The sequence below is a fragment of the Panulirus ornatus genome, chromosome 22 (genome assembly GCF_036320965.1).
Source record: "Panulirus ornatus isolate Po-2019 chromosome 22, ASM3632096v1, whole genome shotgun sequence".
NCBI classification, from domain to species: Eukaryota; Metazoa; Arthropoda; class Malacostraca; order Decapoda; family Palinuridae; genus Panulirus; species Panulirus ornatus.
Genome location: NC_092245.1, coordinates 17,843,115 through 17,857,010, shown reverse-complemented (window position 1 = coordinate 17,857,010; position 13,896 = coordinate 17,843,115). Strand labels below are relative to the sequence as shown.

At 44.8% G+C, this 13,896-nt stretch overlaps 1 protein-coding gene across 1 annotated transcript in view; it reads right to left on the bottom strand.

The window, feature by feature from the left end:
• LOC139756633 (cell adhesion molecule Dscam2-like) overlaps window positions 1–12,162 on the bottom strand; it is a 246,692-nt gene extending 234,530 nt beyond the window's left edge. Inside the window, exon 1 of the mRNA XM_071676304.1 lies at window positions 11,384–12,162. The gene's annotated coding sequence lies outside the window, so the exon portion shown is untranslated. The remainder of the gene's footprint in view (window positions 1–11,383) is intronic.
• Window positions 12,163–13,896: the final 1,734 nt, after the last annotated feature.

Here is a 13,896-nt window from a genome sequence, read left to right as displayed (position 1 = left end):
TGGCCACGAGGTTAGTCAACTTCGTGAGGTAAAAAAAATAGAAAAAAAAAGCGAGTTCTCGAATGGAGTTCCAACTAAGAGGGAGATGTAAAATGCCGGAGGGAGAGAGACTGAAGCAAAACAAACTTGAGCCACCGTCTCTAAGCAGACACCTTCATCCCTGACAGCCATAGACGCCACCATCAGCCCTTCAGCCTTCTGCTCCTGCAGTATGGTCATTATCCCTTGACCGGGAAAGGTTTGCTCAGCTCGTTGACCCAAAGGGGAGGGGAAGGACGTGGGAAAGGACCTCCCCACAGTGCTCAGGACTCGCTGGTGGCAAGGGCGATGCCGACACAACATCAAGCAAGGAGTTCGAGTCTCCATTTCAGGGGTATCTGTTGCATTTAGATTGCGTCATTCATCCTTGTTGGAGCAAATTCCAAGGCCTTCCCTCGGCGCCCCCAGCTCCTAACATTCTCAAGATTTCTACCCATTTTTTTTCCTCCACACACACACACACACACACACACACACACACACACACACACACACACACACACACACACACACACACACACACACACACACACACACACACACACACACACACACAGTTTGAGAGCTAGGACGACTGGAGATGATTCTCAATCTAAGGATTCGCAGATCTTCAAGACAGTTTTCACTTCAATCCTGAAATACTTTCACTTTCCAGCCATATTCAGAGCAAAGTCCGACACCTCATCACCACGGAATGGTTAGCAAAATTTACCAACTGTGATAACAGATCAAAGTGGTAAACGAAAGGAAAATATAAGAGCATGAAGATATAGGACATTCATACGAAAGCATTTAGATCCCTTACGAAAAATCTGAAGCATTCTAACATTTCTATCATTGAGCATCATCTTTCTTATGCTGGTAAAGATATGTACTAAGGCTTTCAGCGTACGATCTACTGCTCAAAAGCATTTTTCAATGCACCCACGACGCTTCAGCATTGATTCAGCCACGGGACATGATTTCTGAAACATATCAGAGGCGTTTATATTGCATTATATCACTCTAAACGCCCTCGACTGCAACACGAACCATGAATTACTTTAGCATTAGATTTATCCCATGTCAACACTTCTGAAATAATTCAGCAAGTTTAATAGCATTCCAGCAACTTTCCAACACACTGTCATTACGTTCCAAGAGAACTTTAACAGGATGCGTGTGTAACTCAACCATATTCCAAAAGCATTCTAAACACATCCCGACAACATGGATATAATCTCACAGACCCTGCGTCCTGTCGTGTCTCTCTGAGTGTTTCTATAATATTTCTATGAGTTGGGGGAAGCCACAGTCTTCACCAGCTTTGCTCTTGCTTTCCATCAGCAGGCTATCACGTCCAGCATCTTACCCTTCTCTCAAACGGGTAGTAAAACCATGACTGCTTGGAACAGGAGTAAGCGTATCCACTATCAAGATCCATAGTGGGTAGTTATACTAACGACAATACTCCCTTAACCTTCCCTAACAACAAGTGGTCATTCCAGCACTCCTGGAAGATCTGATGACCCCTTCCAGTAGGTATTTGGAAGACCTTCTTTTCTCTTGACCTTAGGAACACTGAGGCAACGTTATCGGCAGCAGGACACACACCTCTTCCTCTCCTTTATCTATTACTTTACAAATGTTTTTTTTTTCTAATCTCTCACTTATTAGATGATATCAACTCTGGATAGGTCTATGGTCATCCTGTAATCACGGAAGAAATGGTGGGACTGAAGTGCTGATGGTTGGAGAAAAACACAGCAATCTTGAGGGTTGAGGGTTAGTTTAACGAGCCATTAACGAGCTGATTCTGATTACCAATAAAAACTTTATTAGCAGAAGACCTTAACTGATTTCCATCTTGGTTTTTACGTCTCGAGACTCAGCAAAAATGGAGACATTTTACTCAAGGATAAAGACTTGGAATTTACATTTACTGCACCTTGTCCTTCTTCCTATTTATCTACTCAACTCTCTCTCTCTCTCTCTCTCTCTCTCTCTCTCTCTCTCTCTCTCTCTCTCTCTCTCTCTCTCTCTCTCTCTCTCTCTCTCTCTCTCTCTCTCTCTCTCTCTCTCTGGCCAAGGAATACTCATTCATCCTGGGAGAGAGAGAGAAAGTGACCAAGGAGACACTCCTCATCCATCCTGGGATATATTGATAGTCATCAAGGAATACTCATTCATCCTGGGATAGAGAGAGAGAGAGAAAGTTATAGATAATCTTAGGAACATTTAACATTTACGAGGGGAAAGTGACAGCCACTTCAGAACTCAACATCAAAAAAGTTTTCTTCTGATCTGAGACAAGGAGTAACCTCTGTCGCAACCCTAGGACACCCGTGGGGCGCCCCCGTTCTACGTTTAGGGCTCTGACTAAACTCATGACGCAGAGTCGGAGTGCAGTAGCAACCCATGTCTTTAAGACAGACGGAGAACGAACCATTCATCTCTTGCTGCTGACGCAACGACACCCACGAGAGCTCTCGAGACCTTCAAAGAACCAAGACTTAAGTACGCCCTGAGGTGATATTGGCCACAGTCACAAGACGACCAGGTGATAATCATATCCATCTTCCTCATCAACCCAATACATTGGAGTTCTCTGCAGCTAATCTCTCCTTGGTCTTCGAACTCACACCCAACCTCCGCCACCACTCCTCCTTGGGGCATAGAGACGTGGTGGTGGTAATAGCTCATGATCTATTAAGGAGAAACTCTGTCTAGAACTCACACCCAACCTCCGCCACCACTCCTCCTTGGGGCATAGAGACGTGGTGGTGGTAATTGCTCATGATCTATTCAGGAGAAACTCTGTCTATCTTTACGTAGAGACGACATCTTCGTCGACGTCCAGTGAAGCCTAGAAGACACACGACGACTGTTCTAGGAGTCCTAGCGACATGCTGGGAGGATCTTCATATGTGGGTTAGGCTGGTGCTAGCCGGGTAACGAAGCCGTGTGCTGTCAACGAAAACGGGTGATGATGGACGGATGAACGAGACCATTTTCCTGGTAAAAGGGTCAACGAAGCCAGCTTTGATCACTAACTTGGTTGTTAGTGGTAGTGGCAGTGGGTGGTTAACGACGCCATCCTTCATTACCGACGTGGTTGGTGGTTATAGTGGGTTGTTCACATGGCCATTCAACACTGATCTGGGTGGTGATAGTGGTGAAAGGCGATTAACGAAGCAAACCTCTTAGGTCTGACATCGAGCGATGAAACAGCGCTTGATAATATAGATGGTTGTAGGCGTTTAACGACGCCATCCTTGAACGCTAAAGTGGGTGGTGGTCGGTGGTTAACGACGACACAGTCAAGCTCTACAGAGTTGAATAACGAGCACTGTTGGTCCGGCGGTTAACGAGACCGGTCTCGGGCATTGGATAATGAAGGTGGTGGTGGGTAGTTATAACGAGGCTAACCATCATGGGTACTGACTAACGAGCTTTGGTGTCGGATGGCTAACGACATCATCAGCGGCTGTTGGTGGATGGTCGCCGAGCGTTTAACGAGGAGAAACGGGCCCGGTCCCGGGCGGGGCCCCCGGAGCCTTGTTAAGGTCACTTTTAAGATGTAGAGAACTTGGTGGGCCCCGAGGGAGCAGCTTATCTCACGCCACGGAGGGCCCCTCACTCACTTCTTATCTCCACCGTCTCTTCATTCCTCTCTCTCTCTCTCTCTCTCTCTCTCTCTCTCTCTCTCTCTCTCTCTCTCTCTCTCTCTCTCTCTCTCTCTCTCTCTCTCTCTCTCTCTCTCTCTCTCTCTCTCTCTCATGGCTCTGCTTGCTGGCCCTCCACCATGGATAAATTTTGCCTTCATTACTCGTATGATATTGCTGTCTGTCTGTCTGTCTCTCTGTCTGTCTCTAACCCTGTCTCTCTGCATCTCTCTCTCTCTCTCTCTCTCTCTCTCTCTCTCTCTCTCTCTCTCTCTCTCTCTCTCTCTCTCTCTCTCTCTCTCTCTCTCTCTCTCTCTCTCTCTCTCTCTCTCTCTCTCCCATGGCTCTGCTTGCTGGCCTTCCACCGTGGATAAATTTTGCCTTCATTACTCGTATGATATTGCTGTCTGTCTGTCTGTCTGTCTGTCTGTCTCTAACTCTCTCTCTCTCTCTCTCTCTCTCTCTCTCTCTCTCTCTCTCTCTCTCTCTCATGAGTACCATAATGAGGCTGGGAGCTACGTAATACTGGTCATTACATCATACTGCTGATGGGGGTTCATATCTCTTGCTCAACGCGGAAGTCTCTTCATGTCAGTGTTATTGTCTGAGCTGGCTCCAGCGAGGTACATCTTTGGATCCCACTTGCCATCATGTCTGGAACCTGATAGATTTTTGAATGTACTGTTCTGTATCCAGATGAGTATGACACTGATGACGATAATGCACTTGGAGCCAGGGAACATGGACACACACACACACACACACACACACACACACACACACACACACACAAACATCATTAGAGTCAAGAGATTCAAAAATGCTTTTCTTTTTTTCTACAGTGAAAGACACTGTAGCACCAGTTAGATGGAGTGTTGAGGAGGTTTTGGAAATCACTGAAATTGCTACAAAATTCAAAAGCAGATCACTTAATGTCCTTGAGACATATAAGACATTGGTCTTGAGGAGTTTTTTTCCATACGAGCTGAAGAAAGATGTACAGATACGTTTGACAAACTGTTGGATATATTGCTCAATGTATCGCATGACGCTAAGGGAGTGGACGAGGGCAAAAGCTTTTCATACGTACCTTGAAGAAGAGAGAACGAGAATTTGTGCTCAACTGCATGTTGGTCTCTGACGTAAGTGTGGTCTGTAGAGTACTGGAAGAGATAATCTGAGAGCAAAATGGATGACTATAGGCGGGGAGGGAGAAGCTGCGAACTGAGAGACAACACGGGCTCAGGGAAGGAAAATAGAGAAGTCATGGGTGTGTGAAACCTCTTATGAGAGAGTGAGCTCCGACTGAGAATAGGATTCGGGGTTCAGTACGTGTTCCTTGACTGCCAGTAGACGTTCGACTCTGTAGCATTTAGGAGTTTGGCAGAGACACTGGATCTTCAGGGAGAGATAAGGTAGAGACTCCTTTTATGGATAAGATAAAGTACTTTAGTAAAAAGAAACAGTGGACGCATGTCAAAGTGTCCCTCTCTCAAAATGGGGCGTCGTTACCGGTGGCATGACACAAGGCTCATTCCTAGAACCACAGTTCTTCTTGATCATTGTAAATCACTTGCCAAGAGATGGGGACTCAATCCTGGATGTGTTCGCAGATGATGCCGAGGGAAGTAAGGAATCATTCGAATTGCATCACCTTACATGAGGTATGAATAGATCCCAAAGCTGGCTTGATGATTGATGAAGGAGGGACAGAGTTGAGAACATGTCTCGATACAAGTATTGTTAAGAAGCAAAGAAGCTACAGCGGATGGAGGGAATGTGAACAATGATGAATTGGTGAATGCTAACACTATACTGTTCCTCACTGTCCCTTCCCTTACTGTTCCTTTCCTCACTGTCCCTTCCCTCACTGCTCTGTCCCTGACTCCTCTGTCTCTCATCCGTTGGTTCTCTCACCCTTTCCGTCTCGAGTGTCCTTCCCACTCTCTGTCATCCCTTCCTCTTCTTCTTCTTTTCTCTTTTCTACCTCCCATCTTTCATCACCTTCGTCTTACTTCCACAGTGTTTTCGTTCTCCGTTATTTCACTCTTTATTTCTGCCCCACCCACCCACCCACTCCTTTACCGTCTTCTCTCCTCTCCCTCCCATTCTTCTTAACTCTCCCACCGCTTCCTCTCTCCTTCTCCACCTTCCTCTCCCTTTGTTACTCTCCACTACTCTTCCATTTCCTCACAGATTTCCCTCCCTCTCAAGCACCCCTTCAATAATTTCCTCTTTCTGTTTCTCCCGCCCCTTCATCTTCCTCCCTCCTATATCACATTTTCCTCATTTTTCTCCTATCTGTTTCTTTACTTTTTCACCTTCGCTTCTCCACCCCTTTCCACTCCCCATCTGTTCCTTCGCTCGTCCATTCACTCTCTCTCCTTTCCCCTCCCCACTGTCCATTCACACTCCCCTCTCCCCTCACTCCCTCGTGTCCTGGCTCTCCCCTCGCCTCTCCTCTCACTCCCTCGTGTCCTGGTTCTCTCTCTCCTCTCCCCCCCTCGCCTCTCCCTTGTCCCGTCACTCTCCCCTCAGTGACAGATGTTCGGGGATACACACATCAGGTAAATACTGGAGTAACCCAGCGTTCCCTGATGAATGGCCGGCTTACCTCCACACACACACACACACACACACACACACACACACACACACACACACACACACACACACACACACACACACACACACACACACACACACACATACATACCAACACATCTGATACTTTTCAGTATAAAAAAAGATATTTTTCCCGTGTTCCATCCTCTTTTCAGCGGAAGTAAATCACATTTTTCTTATATCTATATCAACACTGAACAAAATAGATATCTTTCAAACTTTTTTTTCTCTGTCGATATTGTGCAGTATTTTACACCAGTCAGTAAGTGACTGATTTCACAACCTGTAAGAGATGACTCGTAAGACATCTATATAATCAACGTATGTCAAACTAATAGATGTTTCGAGTGGTTTTTTTTTCCAACCTTTTGCTTAGCCACCTTAAGAACAATTGTGTTTAATATCATTCTAGTTATTTCACTATGAGCAATAATGGTACATATCTTTAACTGGGAACTGGTCGTCCTCTACTCATACGTGAACTATGTAAGACGAAGCAGTATGGATCAACCATGTAAGACGGAGCAGTATGGATCTTAAGACCATGGCATTCATCCTGGGTTCACTTCAAAATAGATTTCATCCTCCTTTCGCATGACATGAACCCTTTCCATTTTCTTTAACTGTATGCAAAGAGTTCCTCATATTTCAAGATTAAACAGTGACCCCCAAGCGTTCCGGGTCAATTAATTTCCACTCAGATCAATTTGGAGAGTCTTCAGTTACATATAATTAAGACGAATGGACGAATAACCTAAAGGAATGACATTGTCCCAAGGGGCTATAATAACAGGACCCCTTCTCTTCATCCCCCTTTGAGCCTGACCGACGCTGGATACCACATCTGTTTTTTTTCTTATATACCAGAAGTAGCACTAGATACCAGTTATATACATATATGAGATATCTGCTTTTTGCTATCAGATAGTAGTAATACAAGATACGGGAATGTATATAAGAGAAGATTGCAGGTGACAATCTTTCTCCTCTGTCAGGTTGTGAAATCAGATGTAAGTGTGGAGGATATGAACAACGCTGTCCGCTCTCATTCCCATCCACCGAGTCTGTTGCTGCCTTTTGTGTATTGCTTCCGTTGGCGGCCGTCAAGGGGGTGAAAAAAAAGAGTAAACAAAGGGTTCGGAATCCGATTCCAAAACTGTAACGGAAGTTCTTTTGCGGATTCAAATACCAGGAGACAATCAGTTGATCCTAAGACAAAAATAGTGAAATATCGGTACATTTCTCCGTTATAACTATGATCATAGATAGAATGTAATGCACCCAAAAAGGCAGTCATTGAAGGAGGTAATGTTTCTACGACTTTGAGAATCGATTATTAGTGTAAGTTATAGTCCGTCATACCTCCCACAAGTTGTGAAGGTAATGAACCCAAAATATGAAATATTACCAAATTTACCAGAGTTGTCTCTCTGTTCTTACTCGTGTGTGTCCAGTTGATCCATGTACGTGCAGGTGATCTTCAGTCTTACCTGGTGGTGGTATTCACTAGACGAAAGAGCAGAAATTGAATTGATAAACGCATAGCATTAATGAGAAAGACTATCTCTTTCTATTTTCTTTCTTTTTTGTTGTTGTAGACATGCTGTCCTTGAAATGAGGATAAAGCTTTGATGTATCTGAAGGAAAAAATGATTTTTTCTTTTCATTAGCGATTAAAAAACTTTTTTCATCGACTGAATTTGACGGTGCGACCCTCGAATATGACGACTGACTTGACCAAGTCATCATACCAAGGGTCGTACATTTCTTGTTCAAGAGTCGTACCGTCGTTCTCAAGGGTCGTACCGTCGTTCTCAAGGGTCGTACCGTCGTTCTCAAGAGTCGTACCGTCGTGTTCAAGGGTCGTACCATCATGCTCATGGGTCGTACTGTCATAGTCAAGGGCTTAAGTCTAGGAAATATAATATTCCATTTTCTACTCAGGCAAGTCCACACGGACAAGACTTTCAGACCTGACGGACGAACATTGACAATTGTTCGGTCATAACTTCGTCGCACTGACTAGACTAAAGGGGTCATTCGTGCTTTCCAGGTCAAGCGGCAATTTACAAAATACATTTGAACAGACTCTTACCCTTGCACACACTAAGAGCTCTGGATGTGAGATTCCTTCATGACAGACAGCTGATGATAATCATTTCTGGTGTACTATACCGTGTGGTTCACAGTTTTGCTGTATAAAGGGCAAGGCAAAGAAATTCACACATAGAAGTACAATATTGCTAAAGTGAATAGGGTAGGAAAGGGTAAGTATGGAGAGAATGCTATTGGCTAAACCTAGAACAAGAAAATCTACTTATAAAAGGGACGGCAAGATACTGGAACCTAAGATAGTTTCATTTGTAGTAGGGAAGATGATGTAGGCCAAGGGTGTAAAGCCACTTAACTTGGAAACACCCTACTGTGTTCGTCAGTGTGCTCCGTAAGAACTTAATTCTATGACAAATGAATAACAGTGACTTTACGTGTGTAGAAGAGGAGGCACCATTCACGATGGTTTATGTTCCTTCGTAATCCAACCCCATAAAAAGATTTCTCACAGAACACCTTCAATTTGTTTAGGGAGAGATATCCAAGCCATTGCACCGACTGAACTAATTGTCTGTCTGAGAGAAGCAAGGTTAAACTAAGAGGTAAAGCTGCTCCAAATTTCATTTCATTCAACCTGTCTCATCTCTACAGTTGCCAACCGATGGCGTTCAAACCACAAGACTCAAAGCGCGTCCTTGTGAGAGACCGCTGCCATGGCCTGCAGAAGACCCACTCGTAAGGGCAGGTCAATCCATCTTCCTCTTCACAGAACGCTTTTAAGGATGACTTTGATGATGCAGGAGGTCATCTTACAGACGCAGAGGAAGTTGTGCGACCTGAAATGCTTCGGGTCTGGACGGACAGCCTTTCAAAGGCTCCATCACAGAGCCGTACCGAAGGAACAGTGTGCCAAAATGATCTCTCAGTTGAGTTAAATTGGTGGTGAAATGATCAGAGTCGTGGTAACCTATTACTCGGTCTTGAAGCAGGTCCAATCGACCTTAAATGCTCCTGTAGCTGTCAAACAGCATTCAACATACTTGCACCACTCTTTTTTTCAAAGTGGCATAGAGAACTGCTTCCCATCGCTCGAACTAGGTCTTGGTCAGCTTAACAGACTTACTATCCTCTCCAGTGAATGGGGATGGACCCAAGATCACTCCTCCCCAACGAGGTACCCTCTTTGTGCAACAGAGTCCTTGAGCTGTGAGGTCTTTTGCCATGAGTTGCCACAATGTGAATGAGGCTTCCAGACGAACTACTAAGCTTTTAAAAGCTTTAAAATCTGAGGGTGGACGACGGGGTAGTTAGTGGTCTATCAAGCCTGTGATTAAGCTTGTTAAAGAAACGCTTTTTACGACAAAGACGTTTCCTCTATTTTCGTATTCTACCGTAAAAGGGAAAATGGTTCTTTGAACACCACCATCATCCATAGCTGGAGGAGCTTCTGTCAACCATTCTATTCAAGCCTACGTCTTCTTGGAGGTATTATTATTGGGTGAAAAATTAACAGGTTCCTATATTGCTTGCAGGAATTTTTATTTCCCTAGTATTGCTTGGGAGACGTTATTCTTTCCCTAGTATAATTATGAGTTCCTAGTATTTTTCCCTCCTCTCGATCCCTTCACCACCCACTTCCCCCCAAAAAAAATAATGAACCCTCTATTTTCAAGCGAGGGATTTTCTAAGCATTCAGTGACCCTTGCAGAACTAAACTCCAACAATAACATATTTGAAAACGTATTGCAGATTTCTTCTTTTTTTTTTTTCATAACCCTCTTTTCGTGAAACCACCAAGAGCTTTACATTCTACTCTGGGTTATACAATACTGTCTGCTTGTAGCTCATAAAAGAGGGATTTTCTTCATCTTTACCTTCGGTGGTATTACGTTTCTCTTTCATTGCAAGAGCGGGAAGGTTTACCACTCATGTAAATTGAATCCTGTGAAATGTATATGTGTAAACAAAATATATACACACACATATATATATATATATATATATATGTATATATATATATATATATATATATATATATATATATATATATATATATATATATATATATATATATATATATATATATATATATATATATTTCTTTCTTTCAAACTATTCGCCATTTCCCGCATTAGCGAGGTAGCGTTAAGAACAGAGGACTGGGCCTTGAGGGAATACCCTCACCTGGCCCAATTCTCTGTTCCTTCTTTTGGAAAACTAAAAAAAAAACGAGAGGGGAGGATTTCCAGCCCCCCGCTCCCTCCCCTTTTAGTCGCCTTCTACGACACGCAGGGAATACGTGGGAAGTATTCTTTCTCCCCTATCCCCAGGGATAATATATATATACATATATATATATATATATATATATATATATATATATATATATATATATATATATATATATATATATATATGTATATATATATATATATATATATATATATATATATATATATATATATATATATATATATATATATATATATATATATATATATATATATATATATATATATATACGTATATGTGTATGTATATAAACCTAGTGGAAGCTTAAATTGTGACCTCATGACCCTGTCGGCTCATTGTGCCTCGTCATGCCTTACAGGTCAAGTTTTGCTTGTGAACTTAACTCGAAGTTTTAGATATATTTGGTTCGGGTTTACTGGAAAAATGTACACCATTGCTGAATGATTAAATTTCCAAACACGTTCACTTTCTGATGCAATTTGAAATATGCTCGACATTCAGTCCAATTTATCTATTTTTCTGCAACACAAAGGAGAAAAGAACTCATTCCGTAAGAGCAGAGAGCTTACCGTATACCAGTATTAATGGATTAATCAATTGGCCACGGACGAGAGAGAGAGAGAGAGAGAGAGAGAGAGAGAGAGAGAGAGAGAGAGAGAGAGAGAGAGAGAGAGAGAGAGAGAGAGAGAGAGAGAGAGAGAGAGAGAGAGAGAGAGAGAGAGAGAGAGAGAGAGAGAGTATCCAAAGTCCCTTAAGATAATATTTCTTACCATTTATCTGCAGTAGAGAGGTCAGGACGAGGAGGATATGAAGTCCTTGATACTTCATATTTGCCTCTGGTTCCGGAGGTGCTCAGCCTCTGGGCCTAGGCGTTCGGTGAGGCGGAAAAAAAGGGGGAAAAAAAACAACAATAGGACACAGTCTTGCCCTTCAGTCTGGGTGAGTTATGCAGCTGGTCCTTCAGCTCAACAGGTGGGATGACAGCTGGCAGAGAGGCCGCGTTGCTTGAGACGTCCCTGCCTCTGACACACTGAAGATTAGGTCACTGATTTAATGTTGCCCAAGTTCTTGTGTAGACTTGAGTCTCACTCGTACACGGGGTTAACTCACTGGCAGTACACAGTCAAGTCCACTAGACTCACTCAGTGAGTAGCGTGACAGTTATACAAGTTTCTTTTTCCATCCAGGACACAAGGGGAGGTGTTCAGTGGGCTGGGGCCTCACCTCGGGAGGGCTAAAGTTAAGCCCCAACTGTCATGCGACACTGACGCGCCCGCCAAACTTGTCCAGAAGTTCTTCTTCTGCAGGCACGTGACACCACGCATGCCACACAGACACACACACACACACTCACGCGCAAATGTTAGTGAATTAAAGATACGAATTTACTTATATTACTATATAGCCGGGACATGACTAAGTCAGGAGCCTCGTCAGTAGATCAACTCAAAAGATCTTAAGTAATTGAGGAACGCTTGGGAGTCAACTCGCTCGGCCACTCACAGAAAACGGAGACCCGCGGGACTGTGTGGACCCGACGACGGTCCACGAGAGTCTGCCGCTCGCAACTGATTCTAAGCCTCACCGCTCCCCATTCCAGTCAGCCGTCCACAAACCTCAGCGCCGCGGGACTCTGGAATCGTGAAGGCCTGATCATGCAACTACCAACCCGGAATCTAAATTGGAGGATACTGGAGGAAAGAGATTGCAATCCTGGTATTCGCGGTGTAGGGTCCATTTCTCTGAAACTTCTTCTTCTTCCAGAAGGCAAACATTTCCTCTACATTTCCCTGCAAATCGGACTCTATTAGAGAAAACCCGTTCTTAAGAAAAAGTTTTGCGTGTACGTTTCCATCCGTGTCCTTGTCTTGTGAGATGAGAGTTGCACGCCCCTGCCAGTGTTCATGGCTGGCCCAACCATGAGTGATGTGTGATTTCGATCTCATGACACTCATCCAGCCTCCCACTTCCACTGCTGCCCCAACAAAGGCTCACTGGTCTCCTCAACCCATCGCTCAGGCCATCCCATGTTCCTAGTGGTGTGTACACCTTCCCAGCGACCCACATACCCATAACGTCTGTTCAGGACCCCATTAGGAAACCTTTCCAGCGACCCATTCCGCCCGCTCCGTTCCCCCTACTAGCGACAGTGTGCTCAACGCCCCTTCCGGGATACCTCTCCGGCAGGGCCCTCTCCCCTGCTGTCCCCTGTTGATGGTGGCGTGTGAGGCGTCCCGCTGGGACATCACCGCCTTGCTGTGGAGACTCTGGCTAATGAGTTCCCTGGGGACCTACTTAGACCTCCTGGCTCCTCTGTGAGACACCAGGCCACTCCACAACTGTTGGTACTGCCACTCCGCTACGCAGATTGCTCGATCCTGGCTCTCAAATGCCCCAGGACCAACCCTTACTCTCACTGACCCAGGTATCAGTTCTGCTCCCTCACCGCAGCAGCATCTTAGCTACTTCCCTGAGCATCATGATGATTCAGCCATGCCACTATCACTTCGGTTCGTCTCCCCACCAACACAAGAGTTCAAATGCCTCACATTTAGATCTACATTTATCTGATGTCACCTCAATACCTTCACCCTATCACCCTCTCCAGCGTTACCCCCAGCATCTTACGCCAGCATCAACCCTTTACTTTATCCAGGGCTCACAACTCTCCCACTCCAGAATAACCCTTAGTTCCTCAACCTCATCCTTGCTTCTCATCCTCTGCATCGCTTTAACTCTCCCACAGTCATGCTTTCAGACATCAACCGAGCTCATCAGCCCAGCCTCCTCAGATCTCACCAGATCCACCGAGTAAGCGCTCCTGGCATTCGTCCTTCTCCCACATCATCCCAACCCTTCCACCCTAATGTAATCCACCCTCCCCACATCAACATCACCCCGGCTCACATTCCCATCACCAAAATGCTGTCATCTCAGCGATTTCTCCCCCCACCCCCAACCATTCAGATCTCTGTTCCACTTCCTCTAACTCAGCATCGACCAGCCCCACAACCCTGAAATTACCTTCATGCTTGTGTCATCACAGGATACCAGCACCTCAGCATTATCCCAGCTCCTCTCCTCCGATCAACCCTAACGTCCTTTGCCCATCATCCCAGCTCCATCTCACATACCCCACTCCCCTGTTTCCCCCAGTTGCCACGACCCAGCTACAACCTCAACCCCTCTACCCCATCATTATTTCATCTACCCCAGTTTCCCCCTCATCATCACCTCACCTCCCCAATCCCATCATCATCAGTGTTGGGGGAGAACATATAGC